Source organism: Theropithecus gelada, chromosome 5, assembly GCF_003255815.1.
Source record: "Theropithecus gelada isolate Dixy chromosome 5, Tgel_1.0, whole genome shotgun sequence".
NCBI lineage: Eukaryota > Metazoa > Chordata > Mammalia > Primates > Cercopithecidae > Theropithecus > Theropithecus gelada.
In genome coordinates, this window is record NC_037672.1 from 180105243 (window position 1) to 180119876 (window position 14634).

General features: G+C 39.6%; 1 protein-coding gene and 1 pseudogene across 1 annotated transcript in view; one reads left to right on the top strand and one right to left on the bottom strand.

Moving 5' to 3' along the window:
• Positions 1-14634, top strand: part of WWC2 (WW and C2 domain containing 2) — a 228885-nt gene that overhangs the window by 78109 nt on the left and 136142 nt on the right. The gene's annotated exons all lie outside the window — the stretch shown is intronic.
• Positions 7177-7360, bottom strand: LOC112625669 (annotated as a pseudogene).

Below are 14634 nucleotides of genomic sequence, written 5' to 3' on the forward strand. Positions count from 1 at the left end.
AAGTAGTAGGTATTCAAGTTACTTGAAGGATAGTTGGTTTGTTGGGAAAAGTGAACAGAAAGCTATAGCAGAAATAATGCTGAGACGATTAGTATTCTAGATGCTTATTAACTTAAAAAGGCACAAGCATTAGATAACAGTTTCTGGGCCCTTTGCCAGAGATCGATTTCCACTGTAGAAAATAGTGGGTCATGCTTGACCCATTATATGTCTTAAAACGGATTCAGGAGGCAGACACCTAGAGTCATAGTGGGGAGTCCAGCTAACCAGTTCAGCCTCACGGAGGCTCGAAGTGTATAAACTAAAACATTCCACAGCCTTGCACGAACATACTCTTCAGACACCTGACGACAGTTTCAGGGGCTTCCTTGGACAAACTTGCCAGCTCTCAAGTCTTGGAGTCAGTCATTAGGATGCCTGTGGGGTACGTGGACAGTGGGTGGGGTAAACAGAAGAGCACTTTTGAGGAGAGCAGGTTTGGGAACATGTATTGCAAAAGGGTTGGCACAGAGAGAGGTAAAAGTCCTGAAGGTGAAACCTGGGAAGCCTGGGATGCTGAGATACACTTTTGTGACATGATTTTGCATTTCTATTGATTTTCATACTATTTATCAAGAGCATGGTAGAAATAACAGGGAAGAGAAATAAATGGTCATCATGTTGTGATTTGTTTATGTATTTTTTTTAAAGTGACAGGGTCTCGCTCTGCCAGCCAGACTGGAGTGCAGTAGCACCGTCATAGCTTACTGTAACCTTGAACTTCTCAAATGATCCTTCTGCCGCAGCCTCCTGAGTAGCTGGGACTACACTAGCTAATTAATTTTTTTTTTTTTTCAATAGAGACAGAGTCTTGCTATATTTCCTAGGCTGCTCTTGAACTCTTGGCCTCAAGTGATCCTCATCTCTCAGTCTCCTATTATGACATTTAGAAAATGTAATTTCTTCAAATCAATTTGGTTTTCCACTTTGTAAAATGAAAAGAGAAGGCTGGGTGCGGTGGCTCACGCCTGTAATCCCAGCACTTTGGGAGGCCGAGGCGGGCGGATCACAAGGTCAGGAGATCGAGACCATCCTGGCTAACACGGTGAAACCCCGTCTCTACTCAAATACAAAGAAATTAGCCAGGCGTGGTGACGGGCGCTTGTCGTCCCAGCTACTGGGGAGTCTGAGGCAGGAGAATGGTGTGAACCCAGGAGGCGGAGCTAGCCAGGATCGCGCCACTGCACTCCAACCTGGGCGACAGAGCGAGACTCCGTCTCAAAAAAAAAAAAAAAAAAAGAAAGAAAAAGAAAAAATGAAGAGAGAAGGTAACTGATGAGAGCTTACAGTGACATCCATTATTTCAGATGCAACCATAAGGAAGCTTAGCTTTTCTAATCAATGACCTTCATTTCTACTTTGTACTACTGTTTACAGGGTTCTTAACACGAACTGCCTTAGGTTACAGACATTTCTGCATGTGCCTTTTCTTTCTAATTAGACTCAATCTTTCCAATTAGCCTCATGGAGACAGGGTCAAGGGGTAAAAAATAAAAGTGAGAACATTTATGGTGTGATTTAACTCTGTATAGAATACTTTTCATATATATTATTTGGTGTGTTTTAACAATATATTGACTGGGATTTCCAAATGAAAGTTAGAAGAACAAGGTATAATATTTATGTTTCAAAATTTGATTTAAGATTCACTAGAGTTTAGTTATACTAAAAGTCTATATTGGTAATATCTTCATATTTTTATATTGTGTATTTTGGAGTACTGAAAAATATACTTTACATAATCTCTGAGCAAATGTAACTAAAATTTTAAGAGATTTCTTTAGAGGTAAATTTGAAATCAGCAAATAAACATGGTAGGGAAAGTTTTCTGACTTTTAAAATTAAAATTGGAAACTTAGTGGAAGATTTTAAAACTTTACATTAATCAAAGTTGTATCTGTAAATGATTAACAAACACTCAACTAGGTTCCCAAAGCAAAGACAGGCGTCCTGTGACCCACTACTCTCCTCCACACTTGATTGACTCTCTCTAGAGTCAACCACATTTACGTATTTAAAAGTTTCTTTTGGTATTTGCTGCTGTGTTTTTAAATAACTTTATCTATCTTGACTTTTCAGCTTTGGATTTTGAGAACTGACTTCCCGCCCTGGTTGAGGACTCAGCTTTCTTACTGTTGCCTTCCTCATGTACATGTGCTTCCCTCCCCTCATCCTCTTGGTGTTTTCTGTCACCTTGTAAAGAAATCAGTAGTCTGTGTTTACATTTTTATGACTATGTAAATATTATCCATGGATGACCTATCTGGTGTACTATGATTGCATTTCCTTTTGTTTTCTCTGTAGTTAATAATCATCTCTTTTTTCCATTGGCTTACTTCTCTATATTCCTATTACCAATTTGCGGCCAGAATTATAAATCTCCTTTCAGTACATTCCAACATGCTATGTATTCTATTGGTTTGGAACCTCCTGCACCTTCTGTTCTTAATCTCCAGTTTGTCCTGGTTAATCACTGTAACTGCTGCAGACTGTCATCCAATGGCCTCCTTTACTGTCATCTTGCAGGTTTCATTTGTCATTTTCCTGTGTTGAGTGCTCATTTTCTGGCGTCGTGTCTTCCAGTTTTCTTGGTTTATTCTCTGTTTTGGTGGAGCTGCGTTGGAAAGGGAGCATAGATTTACTGAGGCTTTGCATCTGCACAAATGCCATTATTCTCTCATATGTGATTAATATTTTAGCTAGGGATGTAATTCCAGGTTGGAAGTAATTTGGAGTAAAAATTTGATGTTACTGCTTTACTGACTTGTAGCTTCCAATGTTGTGTTTGAGAAGTCTGATGCTTTTTTTTTTTTTTTTTTTTTTTTTTTTTGGTTATTTGTTTGTTCCCTCATTGTGACCTGATTCCTCTCTGAAGATTTTAGGTTTTGTTTTTGCCCCTACGTTCTAAAATTTCACAGCGTTGGCGTTGATGTAGGCCTTTTGTAACCATTGTGCTAGGTGGGTCATATATGATCAAGAAACCAGTGTCATTCAGATTCAGTTTAGGGAAATTTTCTTGCACTAGTATTTTGATAATATTTTTCTCTTTGTATTTACTTCGTTCTCTCTCTCTGGAACTCATGCAAGTCAGCTATTAGACCTCCTAGATTGGTTGTTCACTTTCCCTATCTTTTCCCTTCTTACTCTTTGGGAAATTTTTTAAACTTGATCTTTTAATTTGTCAGTAGATCGTTTCTGCCATCATATTGTTCATTTCCAGGAATTTTAAAATTCTCTCCTCCAAATATTTATGTATGTATTTATTTACCTCCTCTCTCCTCCTCTCCTCCCCTCCCCTCCTCATCTCACAGGGTGCTCTGTCACCCAGGCTGGAGTGCAGTGGTGCAGTCACAGCTCACTGCAGCCCTGACCTCCCAGGCTCAAGTGATCCTCCCACCTCATCCTCCTGAGTAGCTGGGACCACAAGCATGCACCACCATGCCTGCCTAATTTTTAAATTTCTTTGTTTTTGTGGAGGTGGGGTTTTGTTATGTTGCCCAGGCTGGTCTCAAACTCTCAGGCTTAAGTGATCTTCCTGACTTGGCCTCCCAAAGTGTTGGGATTGCACACATGAGCCACCGTGCCTGGCCATATATTTCTATTTTGATGGTAACCTGTTCTGTCTCTCTGAAGATGCTAATTGAAGTTTTCTTCAATATCTCTGAAGAAATGAATTCTTCAGTTTTATTTTTTCATTGTTGTTTTAGTTTCTGCTTTCATTTTGGGGGACTAGTATTCTTAGCTTTTGCATTTGAGATAAGTAATACCAACCATTCTGGTTCTTCACTCCTTCCAGACACAGGAGACAGGATTAACTTCCCTGCCTCCTTGTGACTTGTTTTGGCCAGTGGATTGCAAACAGAAGTGATGTGCGCATCTCCCCTACTTGGGTGATTGATGCTTGTGTCGAGATTGGAGATGCCACAAGCACCCAAGATGCAGTCTGGAATGCTCCACACTGTGGGGGCCAGCTGCCCAGGGATTCATCCAGAGCCACTTTGGACTTGGCTTGAATGGGAAGTAAATGTTTATTGTTTTTAACCACTGAGACTTTGGTATTGTTTTTTATTGCAGTGTTATCTAGCCTGTCCTGACTGAGACAGCTCTCAGTCATATTTAAGAATGAGGCACAAAAAGCTGTTTGGAAGCTCTCTACTAGTGGGTGGGGTAGTCATGTGGCAGTGATCTGGCTCAGCGTTTCCATTAAGGCACTCCCAGATGTTAATGTCAGTGGCTCTTTTCTCTTGGTCTGGTTAGTTTTCCCAGGAAAACCCTCCAATTCTCCCGCCTGACATATGTAAGCCCAGCTCCTGGGCTCTGCAAACTGAGTAATGGAAGTAGGGCTTGGGACGCTTGCTGTTCAGTGTGTGCACACTCTCTTATGCTCCCTCTTTTTAATAAGATACTCCTTTTAGCAGTCCCAGCCACCTGGAAGTCCACAGCCCATCTGATTAAGTCTTTCGAGAGAATAAACCTTCTGTTTCTGCGCAAGTTGGGCAAAGGCAGGCGGGGGGTCTGACTGCTTCTTAACAGACTTCTGGTGAGTCCTCCATGGTCACACCCTCTGTCTGAAGTCTTTGGTGCTGGAATTCCTGAGCCATTTCAGACTTTTGCAGTATGAATTGATCTGCTGCTGGGCTTTCTCTGTTACTAACCTAGGCTTTCTGTTTTTCACATCTGCTGAATCACTTACCACACCGCAGTTTGCTCCCCACTGTCCCAAATTTTGTTGTTCTCATCCACTGACTTTCCCATTGTCCTTTTGTGTTTATGCCTTTTTAAAAATCCCCTTTCTGCTATTTTCTAGAGGGAATGTAGGTAAGCACATATATTAAATCTACGTAGTGTTTACTGGAAGTTCTTTAATAATGAATTTTTTCCTCCCCAATTTTTGTTTTGAAAATTTTTAAACATAAGAAAAAATGAAAACAGTAGAATGGACACCATTGTATATATTCTGCTCTTAGATCTGACAGTTAACTTTTTGCCAATTTTATCTCCTTTTCCTCTTCCTCCTCCTCCTCCTCCTCCTCTCTCTCTCTTTTGCTGTCTTTCTCTCTCTCTGTAATATTCTACAAGTATATGTGGTATAGGTAAGATAAATATATCTATGTCTATATTTTCTCTCTTGCTGTAACATTTGAAGGTAAGGTACAGTTATTATGACCCTTCACTCCTAAATAGTTCGGCATACATTTCCCAGTATATATGGTATATGTAAGGTAAATATTATTTATGTCTATATTTTCTCTCTTAGTGTAACATTTGACAGTAAGGTACAGACAGCTATTATGACCCTTCACTCCTAAATAGTTCAGCATACATTTCCCAGGAACAAAAATATTCTCTTACAGGACTATAATTATCGTACCTGTGAAAATTTAAAAAAATAGTTCCATAACATCATCTAACATCTAGCATATCTAACATCATCTAACATCTAGCATAAATTGTGCAGTTTCAAAATTTCTTATTTATTTATTTATTTCTGTTTTTGTTTTTGTTTTTGAAACCGTGCCTTTGTTGCCCAGGCTGGAGTGCAGTGGTGTGGTCTTGGCTCACTGTAGCCATGATCTCTTGGGCTCAGGTGATCCTCCCGCCTCAGCCTCCCAAGTAGCTGGAATCACAGGCACACGCCACCACACCCGGTTAATTTTTTGTATTTTTTGTAGAGATGGGGTTTTGTCATGTTGTCCAGGCTGATCCCAAACTCCTGAGCTCAAATGATCTGCCCATGTCAGCCTCCCAAAGTGCTGGGTTTACAGGTGTGAGCCACCATGCCTGGCCTCAAAAATTCTTTTGTAACTTTTTTTCCCTTAAAAATTGTGATCCCATTGTGGTAAACATGCTGCAACTGGTTCTCTTTTAGACTAGAACAATTCCTCAAAGCATCGTTTTTTGTACTTGATTTTTTGCTTTTAATTAATCTTGAACAGAACTAGCACCTATAGAAAAGGATAAATAAAGATGAGTCCCTGATAAGGAGATGTTTGTGAAAGCACTGGGAAACAGCACATTTTATTTTATTTTATTTTATTTTTTTTGTATTTTTTAGTAGAGACGGGATTTCACCGTGTTAGCCAGCATGGTCTCGATCTCCTGACCTCGTGATCCGCCCATCTCGGCCTCCCAAAGTGCTGGGATTACAGGCTTGAGCCACCGCGCCCGGCCACATTTTATTTTTTTAATGGTTTGTTTTTCTAACCCAGGTGCTACTAAGCTAAAACTTAGCCAAGCAATGCTTTGCACATTCAGTTAAAATAAAGAAGCAGTATTTGTCTTCACTGTGATGGGGAACTATATTTAGAGTTTTCCCAGCCCACCCCGCTTCACCTTGCATACTTTGCCAGCATTCAACCTCATGACTTATGTTTGCTTCAAATTGAATTTGAGTCTAAGCTCAAAGGGCATGCGTTTTTGTTTATGACTAAGGGCTGATCTCTGAAGTTAGTATAGTTATCAAACATTCCTCACATTCCATATGTCTGATTTTTAGTGCTTGGAGGATCTGGTGCTATGCCAGAGGAACATAGAGGCTAGAGAGCACACGGAAATACCACCGAAGAAAGTCTCCGTGGAAGCTATAAAAATTCAATCATATGTTTAAATAGCAAAGCAAATAGTAGGTATGGGATTGATTTGTGGCATGTTAGTACCATTCTTTAGGCTGCTTAGGAACATTTCTTAGTTTTCTGTTGATTCTTGAAATTCCAGCCCTGGAACTTAAAAAAAATCTGTGATTCTTTCAGTTTGTCTTTTAATTGTACTCAGGGACAGGATGAGGAGTTCTTTTTATTTTTTATTTTTATTTATTTTTTTGAGACGGAGTCTCACTCTGTCACCAGGCTGGAGTGCAGTGGCGCGATCTTGGCTCACTGCAACCTCCACCTCCCGGGTTCAAGCGATTCTCCTGCCTCAGCCTCCTGAGTAGCTGGGATTACAGGTGCCAGCCACCACGCCCGGCTTATTTTTGTAGTTTTAGTAGAGATGGGGTTTCACCATGTTGGCCAGACTGGTCTTGAACTCCTGACCTCAGGTGATCCACCCACCTCGGTTCACCAAAGTGCTGGGATTACAGCCGTGAGCCACCAGGCCCAGCCCTTTTATTTTTATTTTTGTACTTTTTAATTTTTTTGAACCACTCAGACTTCATCCTTTCCTTCTTACTCTCACAGGGGAAGAGAAGAATGATCATCAGTGGCAAATGGCAGCTGCAGCCAAGCAACACCAGCCTCAGACTCAGGGCAGAACGCCGTGCCCTCCTCGTGGAGGAGTTTTTCAATGCTGCAAAACAAATACTTGCAAAAGCTCAGCGTGACTTAGTGTATGGTCGAAGGGGTCACCATTGCAGATGTAGTGGTCACCAGAAGATAGGTTCATTGAACACATGATGAATGAGCAGCAGTCGCTGTTCTAGCCACTAAGGACTACAGTGGTGGACAAAATAAGTCATGGGGAGGTAGGAAGGAGGACTAGAGCAATAAAGGAGATAAATTCAGACATGGTAATAGCATTAAAGAGATAAACTGTATGACATGATAGATAGTGAGTACTTTAGATAGACTCATGCATTGGTCAGCTCTGCTGGGGTAATAAGCAACCTATAAGTATGTGACTTCCACAAGTGTCTCCTTCTAGCTCGTATTATGTTGTCAACTAGAGAATAAAGAGAAATAATCATGTAAGTCAAAAATTTCAAGGCTGAGGATCATGAATGCTCTGTGAAATCGTTTGGTCACTAAAAATGTGTTTAGAAAAAAATTCAAATTGGTCTTGGTGAAATATATGCATAACACAAAAGAGTCAGATTATGACAATAAAAATAGAACCTTTGTAAATTTAATAGAAAACAATTTAATACAAAGAAATCAAAGAAAGAAATTGTAGGACCTTTGGTCAGAAGCTCCTTTGGTGTTTAACAAGGTTCAAGAGTAAATAAGGATGTTTCCTCTTCTTAATAAAGACATTATATATAAAAAAGTGAACATTTTGTAGAAACAGACTGTAATAAAAACTTGAATCTGAGCTTAAAATGCCTTAGATGATGTTAGGAAAAAAAAAAGAGTAACATTTATGAACATGGGCATACATTTTTTGGATGTCTGCAAATAGTCATCTTTGAATTGTTAAGCATGCTTTCTGGTATGTGCTTTTTCTCTGGCCTGAGAAGCTACAGGGGCACCGAGACTGACTGACTGACTCATTTACCTTCCTAATGCTTTTTTGGGAAGCAGTTAGACTTGGTTTAATTGTCCAGTAATCTGGCCAGATGCCTCCATGATCTTCACATTCTGGAAGGCCCGTGCTTAACTGAATTTCTTCTTCACTTTAGGACCCTGGAGGGTAACTCCATTTAGGTCAATTATGTAGAGATCCCTTAGTTAAAGACCGGGCCCTACTAACAGCATCACTATAGCATTAGGACATTTGTTCAGTTAAATCCCACAGAGCCTCAATGTTCATGTGGCCAAACTAACATACTTTCTTCTTGCATTTATCCAGGCAAGATTAAGAGTTGAGATATACTGAAGTAACACCAACTTCACATTATGAACATTTTGAAATTTATTGTGAAATTCATTTATTTTGTCTCTAAATGTAACAATAGCTGTAGACTACAAAAAAAGTTAAAATCAGGGCCAGACATAGTGGCTGATGCCTGTAATTTCAACTCTTTGGGATGCCGATGTGGGAGGATCACTTGAGCCCAGGAGTTTGAGACCAGCCTGGGCAACACAGTGAGACCCCGTTTCTTAAAAAAAAAAAAAAAAATTTTTTTTAAAATTAGCCCGGCATAGTGGCACATACCTGTAATTCCTAGCTTACTCTTGAAGCTGAGGCAGGAGGATCACTTGAGCCCAGGAGTTCGAGGCTGCAGCAAGCTATGATTATGCCACTGCACTCCAACCTGGGCAGTAGATCAAGACCCTAAAGTCCCTGAAGTCTTTCTGTGCTGCCCAGAATCTCTTTAAAAAAAAAAAAAAGGTAAAAATCAGAGGATGGAACTGAAGCACCAGATACTTCCCCACAAGCTATTAAGGCTAAGTTAGCTCTTATAACTCTCCCCTGACAGCAGCTGTGCCAGGGCGCTTGCTGCATGGAAGCTAGGACTCAGTCTGATCTAGCTGAACCCTCCCTTCGGAAGCAGCAAGCTTCAGGGCACATAACCGAGAACAACAGGTTAAGGCTAAGGCACCATGGCCCGAAGTCCCCTTAATGCAGGAGCTGCATAGCAGGCAGTGCTTTCCAAGGTTAACTTTATGAATCTGTGTCTGAGTAAAATACCTATCTAAGTTAGGGCTTATTCAAGGATATTCAATACAGTGTTGTTTTGGATACAATTAAAATGGCTATCATCAGTACCAGACTATACTGGAAAGGCTAAACTGTGTTCTAAGCTTATTATAAAAGATGCTCCCGTGACAGAAAATAAAATTTAAAAAAATAAACTTACTGTAAAAAATGAGGTAGCAACAGGAAAAGTCTCATAAATTATGTTGCTGAATGAGAAGAATGAACTTCAGAACGATGTGCACAGTATATTATATTTTCTAGGCTGTATGTAGAGAAGGGCCTGCAAGAACACATACTGCCCCGGTGGTCGTGGATACTTCTGAAGAGAGGAGTGTCAGAACTGGAATGAGAGCTGGTGCTCAAAGAGACGTAGCATTATCCACAATAGTTTAATATTTTACAAGCAGGGCATATTCATGTATTTTTTAAACTAAAATCTTGTATTGAAAGTAAGATTTTTTTTAATACTTTATATTCTAGGGTACATGTGCACAACGTGCAGGTTTGTTACATATGTATACATGTGCCATGTTGGTGTGCTGCACCCATTAACTCATCATTTACATTAGGTATATTTCCTAATGCTATCCCTCCCCCCACCCCACAACAGACCCCGGTGTGTGATGTTCGCCTTCCTGTGTCCAGGTGATCCCATTGTTCAATTCCCACCTATGAGTGAGAACATGTGGTGTTTGGTTTTCTGTTCTTGTGATAGTTTGCTGAGAATGATGGTTTCCAGCTGCATCCATGTCCCTACAAAGGACACAAAGTCATCTTTTTTATGGCTGCATGGTATTCCATGGTGTATATGTGCCACATTTTCTTAACCCAGTCTGCCACTGATGGACATTTGGGTTGATTCCAAGTCTTTGCTATTGTGAATAGTGCCGTAATAAACATACGTGTGCATGTGTCTTTATAGCAGCATGATTTATAATCCTTTGGGTATATACCCAGTAATGGGATGGCTGGGTCATATGGTACTTCTAGTTCTAGATCCTTGAGGAATCGCCATACTGTTTTCCATAATGGTTGAACTAGTTTACAGTCCCACCAACAGTGTAAAAGTGTTCCTATTTCTCCACATCCTCTCCAGCACCTGTTGTTTCCTGACTTTTTAATGATTGCCATTCTAACTGGTGTGAGATGGTATCTCATTGTGGTTTTGATTTGCATTTCTCTGATGGCCAGTGATGATGAGCATTTTTTCATGTGTCTGTTGGCTGTATGTATGCCTTCTTTTGAGAATTGTCTGTTCATATGCTTTGCCCACTTTTTGATGGGGTTGTTTTTTTCTTGTAAATTTGTTTGAGTTCTTCGTAGGTTCTGGATATTAGCCCTTTGTCAGATGAGTAGACCGCAAAAATTTTCTCCCATTCTGTAAGTTGCCTGTTCACTCTGATGGTAGTTTCTTTTGCTGTGCAGAAGCTCTTTAGTTTAATTAGATCCCATTTGTCAATTTTGGCTTTTGTTGCCATTGCTTTTGGTGTTTTAGACATGAAGTCCTTGCCCATGCCTATGTCCTGAATGGTATTGCCTAGGGTTTCTTCTAGGGTTTTTATGGTTTTAGGTCTAACATTTAAGTGTCTAATCCATCTTGAATTAATTTTTGTATAAGGTGTAAGGAAGGGATCCAGCTTCAGCTTTCTACGTATGGCTAGCCAGTTTTCCCAGCACCATATGTTAAATAGGAAATCCTTTCCTAATTTCTTGTTTTTGTCAGGTTTGTCAAAGATCAGAGGGTTGTAGATGTGTGTTATTATATCTGAGGGCTCTGTTCTGTTCCATTGGTCTATATCTCTGTTTTGGTACCAGTACCATGCTCTTTTGGTTACTGTAGCCTTGTAGTATAGTTTGAAGTCAGGTAGTGTGATGCCTCCAGCTTTGTTCTTTTGGCTTAGGATTGTCTTGGCAATGCAGGCTCTTTTTTGGTTCCATATGAACTTTAAAGTAGTTTTTTCCAATTCTGTGAAGAAAGTCATTGGTAGCTTAATGGGGATGGCATTGAATCTATAAATTACCTTGAGCAGTATAGCCATTTTCACGATATTGATTCTTCCTATCCATGAGCATGGAATGTTCTTCCATTTGTTTGTGTCCTCTTTTATTTCACTGAGCTATGGTTTGTAGTTCTCCTTGAAAAGGTCCTTCACATCCCTTGTAAGTTGGATTCCTAGGTATTTTATTCTCTTTGAAGCAATTGTGAATGGGAGTTTATTCATTATTTGGCTCTCTGTTTTTCTCTTATTGGTGTATAAGAATGCTTGTGATTTTTGCACATTGATTTTGAATCCTCCCTAACTCATTTTATGAGGCCAACATCATCCTGATACCAAAGCCTGGCAGAGACACAACAAAAAGAGAATTTTAGACCAATATCCCTGATGAACATCGATGCAAAAATCCTCAATAAAATACTGGCAAACCAAATCCAGCAGCACATCAAAAAGCTTATCCACCGTGATCAAGTGGGCTTCATCCCTGGGATGCAAGTCTGGTTCAACATACAAAAATCAATAAATGTAATCCAGTATATAAACAGAACCAAAGAGAAAAACCACATGATTATCTCAATAGATGCAGAAAAGGCCTTTGGCAAAATTCAACAGCCCTTCATGCTAAAAACTCTCAATAAATTCGGTATTGATGGAACGTATCTCAAAATAGTAAGAGTTATTTATGACAAACCCACAGCCAGTATCATACTGAATGGGCAAAAACTGGAAGCTTTCCCCTTGAAAACTGGCACAAGACAGGGATGCCTTCTCTCACCACTCCTATTCAACATAGTGTTAGAAGTTCTGGCCAGGGCAATCAGGCAAGAGAAGGAAATAAAGGGTATTCAATTAGGAAAAGAGGAAGTCAAATTGTCCCTGTTTGCAGATGACATGATTGTATATTTAGAAAACCCCATCGTCTCAGCCCAAAATCTCCTTAAGCTGATAAGTAACTTCAGCAAAAGTAAGATTTTAAAAACTATTTTCAAAAGACCACCAGCTGCTGTGTGGAGAATGGGTTATAGAGGGATGAGAGTGGAAATGTAATAATTAGTTAGGAAGTTAATCCGGGCAAGAGAAGCTAATAGGTTGGATTAGAGAGGTGGCAGTGGAGAAAAATGTTGTAAATGAGTCTGTGTTCTGGAGGGTGAACCTGCAGGATGTTGATGGAGAGGGAGGCATCAAGGATGACCTCCTCCCGGGTTGTGATGTGAGCATCTGGGTTGATGATGGTACCATTTTCCAAACTGAGGTAATTTGGGGGAGGAATGGGACTGGGGAAGTGGTCGTGAGGGGGAAGTTAAGAGTTGTTTTTTATGAGTTGTTTGATATGGCCATTAGAGACATTGCTGTAGAATGATCAAGGAGATGCTCTCTGATAAATCTGGACCTCTAAGGGAATGTCTGTCTGGAAATCACTCACTCACTGTTTTCTCTAACAAACATTGAACACTATGTACCATGTATGTGCTTGGCATGCAGAGATGAAAAAACCACTAGGAACCCAGTGAACTGAACAGAGAAGTCAACTAACAAATGTAAACAGTGTGAACTATTTGAATAGGAAAATACTTCCAAAGCTTAACAGTGTCACTAAATAGTGACAGCTTTGGGAACGTGATGTCTTCCCCAAGAAGATGATGTTTGAATTAATTTTTAAGGACATTGAATCTTAGAAGAAGACAATTGTTTAAGTGTAAAACTGTAAAAGGGGCAGGACGGTGGAAAAGTGGAGGGAGAGAAGATGTTCCAGGTGGCGGGAACTGCACGTATAAAAGATATTTTTGCTACCTGTATATCAGGCCTACTGGCTTCTTCTTGACCTCTCCTGGGCTTCTTTTGGTAGATTTTTTAGTAGTTGGTGTCACAGGCATCTGCAACGCAGATGTCCTGCCACTGAACTGTGAATTAGTACTTCTACGCTTTGCCATCTTCTCTCATGATTTCCTTGTACTCATGAGGAAATGTAACAAGATGTTGTTGGTACTAGCTGACATTTCTTTCTTCTTAGATGTTTAATACTTGTAGAATACTGTGCCTGTAACTCATGCCAACCATGTTCTGAAACCTGGCCAGTCCCACCAAGCTTGAAGTCTATTTATTTATTTATTTTGCCTCTCAAAAGCTAGACTGGGATGCAAACATTTGTAGCAACATCATTCATAGTAGCTAGAAGTGGAAACAATCCATATATCTATCTGTAAACTGGTAAATGGATAAACAAAATGTGGTATCTGTGCAGTGGAATACCATTCAGCAATAAAAAGAATGAATTCTTAATGCATGCTATATAATAACATTGTATATCTTGAAAACATTTTGCCAAATGATAGAAGCTAGACACAGGAAACCACAAATTGTATGATGTTATGTGCAATTCCAGAAATGGCAAATCTGTAGGGACAGGAAGTAGATGAGTGGCTGCCTGGGGCTGGGACAGGGAGATTTCCCAAAACTTAAAAAGACTTACATGAACTACATAGTCTACAAGTGTTGAAAAATATTAAGAAAAACCTATGGCACGAATGCATAAAATATATGTAGATACTAGACTGTTTTATTGTGTACAGCCATAAAATATACATACCATTATAAGACATTAAAATTTATCAGAACTTATGCACACATTACACACTGTACATGATGCCATTTGCAGTTGAGAGAAATGTAAACAAATGTGAAGAGGCAGTGTTAAATCATAACTGCATATAATTAACTGTAGTATATACAATACTACTGTAATGATTGCATAGCCACCTTCTGTTGTTGTGGTGAGCTCAAATGTTGGGAGCATCTGCTTAAAGTGCCCTGTGATGCTAATCATCTCTGTGTGAGCAGTTCCTCTCTCTGGTAAATTGCATATCACAGTAAAAAGTGATTTCTCACGGTTCTCAAGTATTTTTCATTGTATTTAGTGCAGTCCCGCAAACCTTGAGTACACCATGGGACCCATACGAAGTGCCACTTGTGAAGCTGGAAGTGCTCCCAAGAAATGGAAAAAAGTAATGACCTTACAAGAAAACGCTGAATTGCTTGATATCTACGGTAGATTGAGGACTGCAGCTTAGGTTTCCACCATTTCAGATGGACGATTCATGGTGTATAAACAGATAACCTAAACTTAAAACATCAATAAATACAGTACTGTAAATGTATTTCTTTTTCTTTATGGTTTTCTTAATGACTTTTTCTTTTCTCCAGCTTAATTTATTGTAAGGATACAGTATATAATACAGTGTACAAAATATGTTACTTGACTATTTCTGTATTGGTGAGGCTTCTGGTCAACAGTAGGTAATTAGTA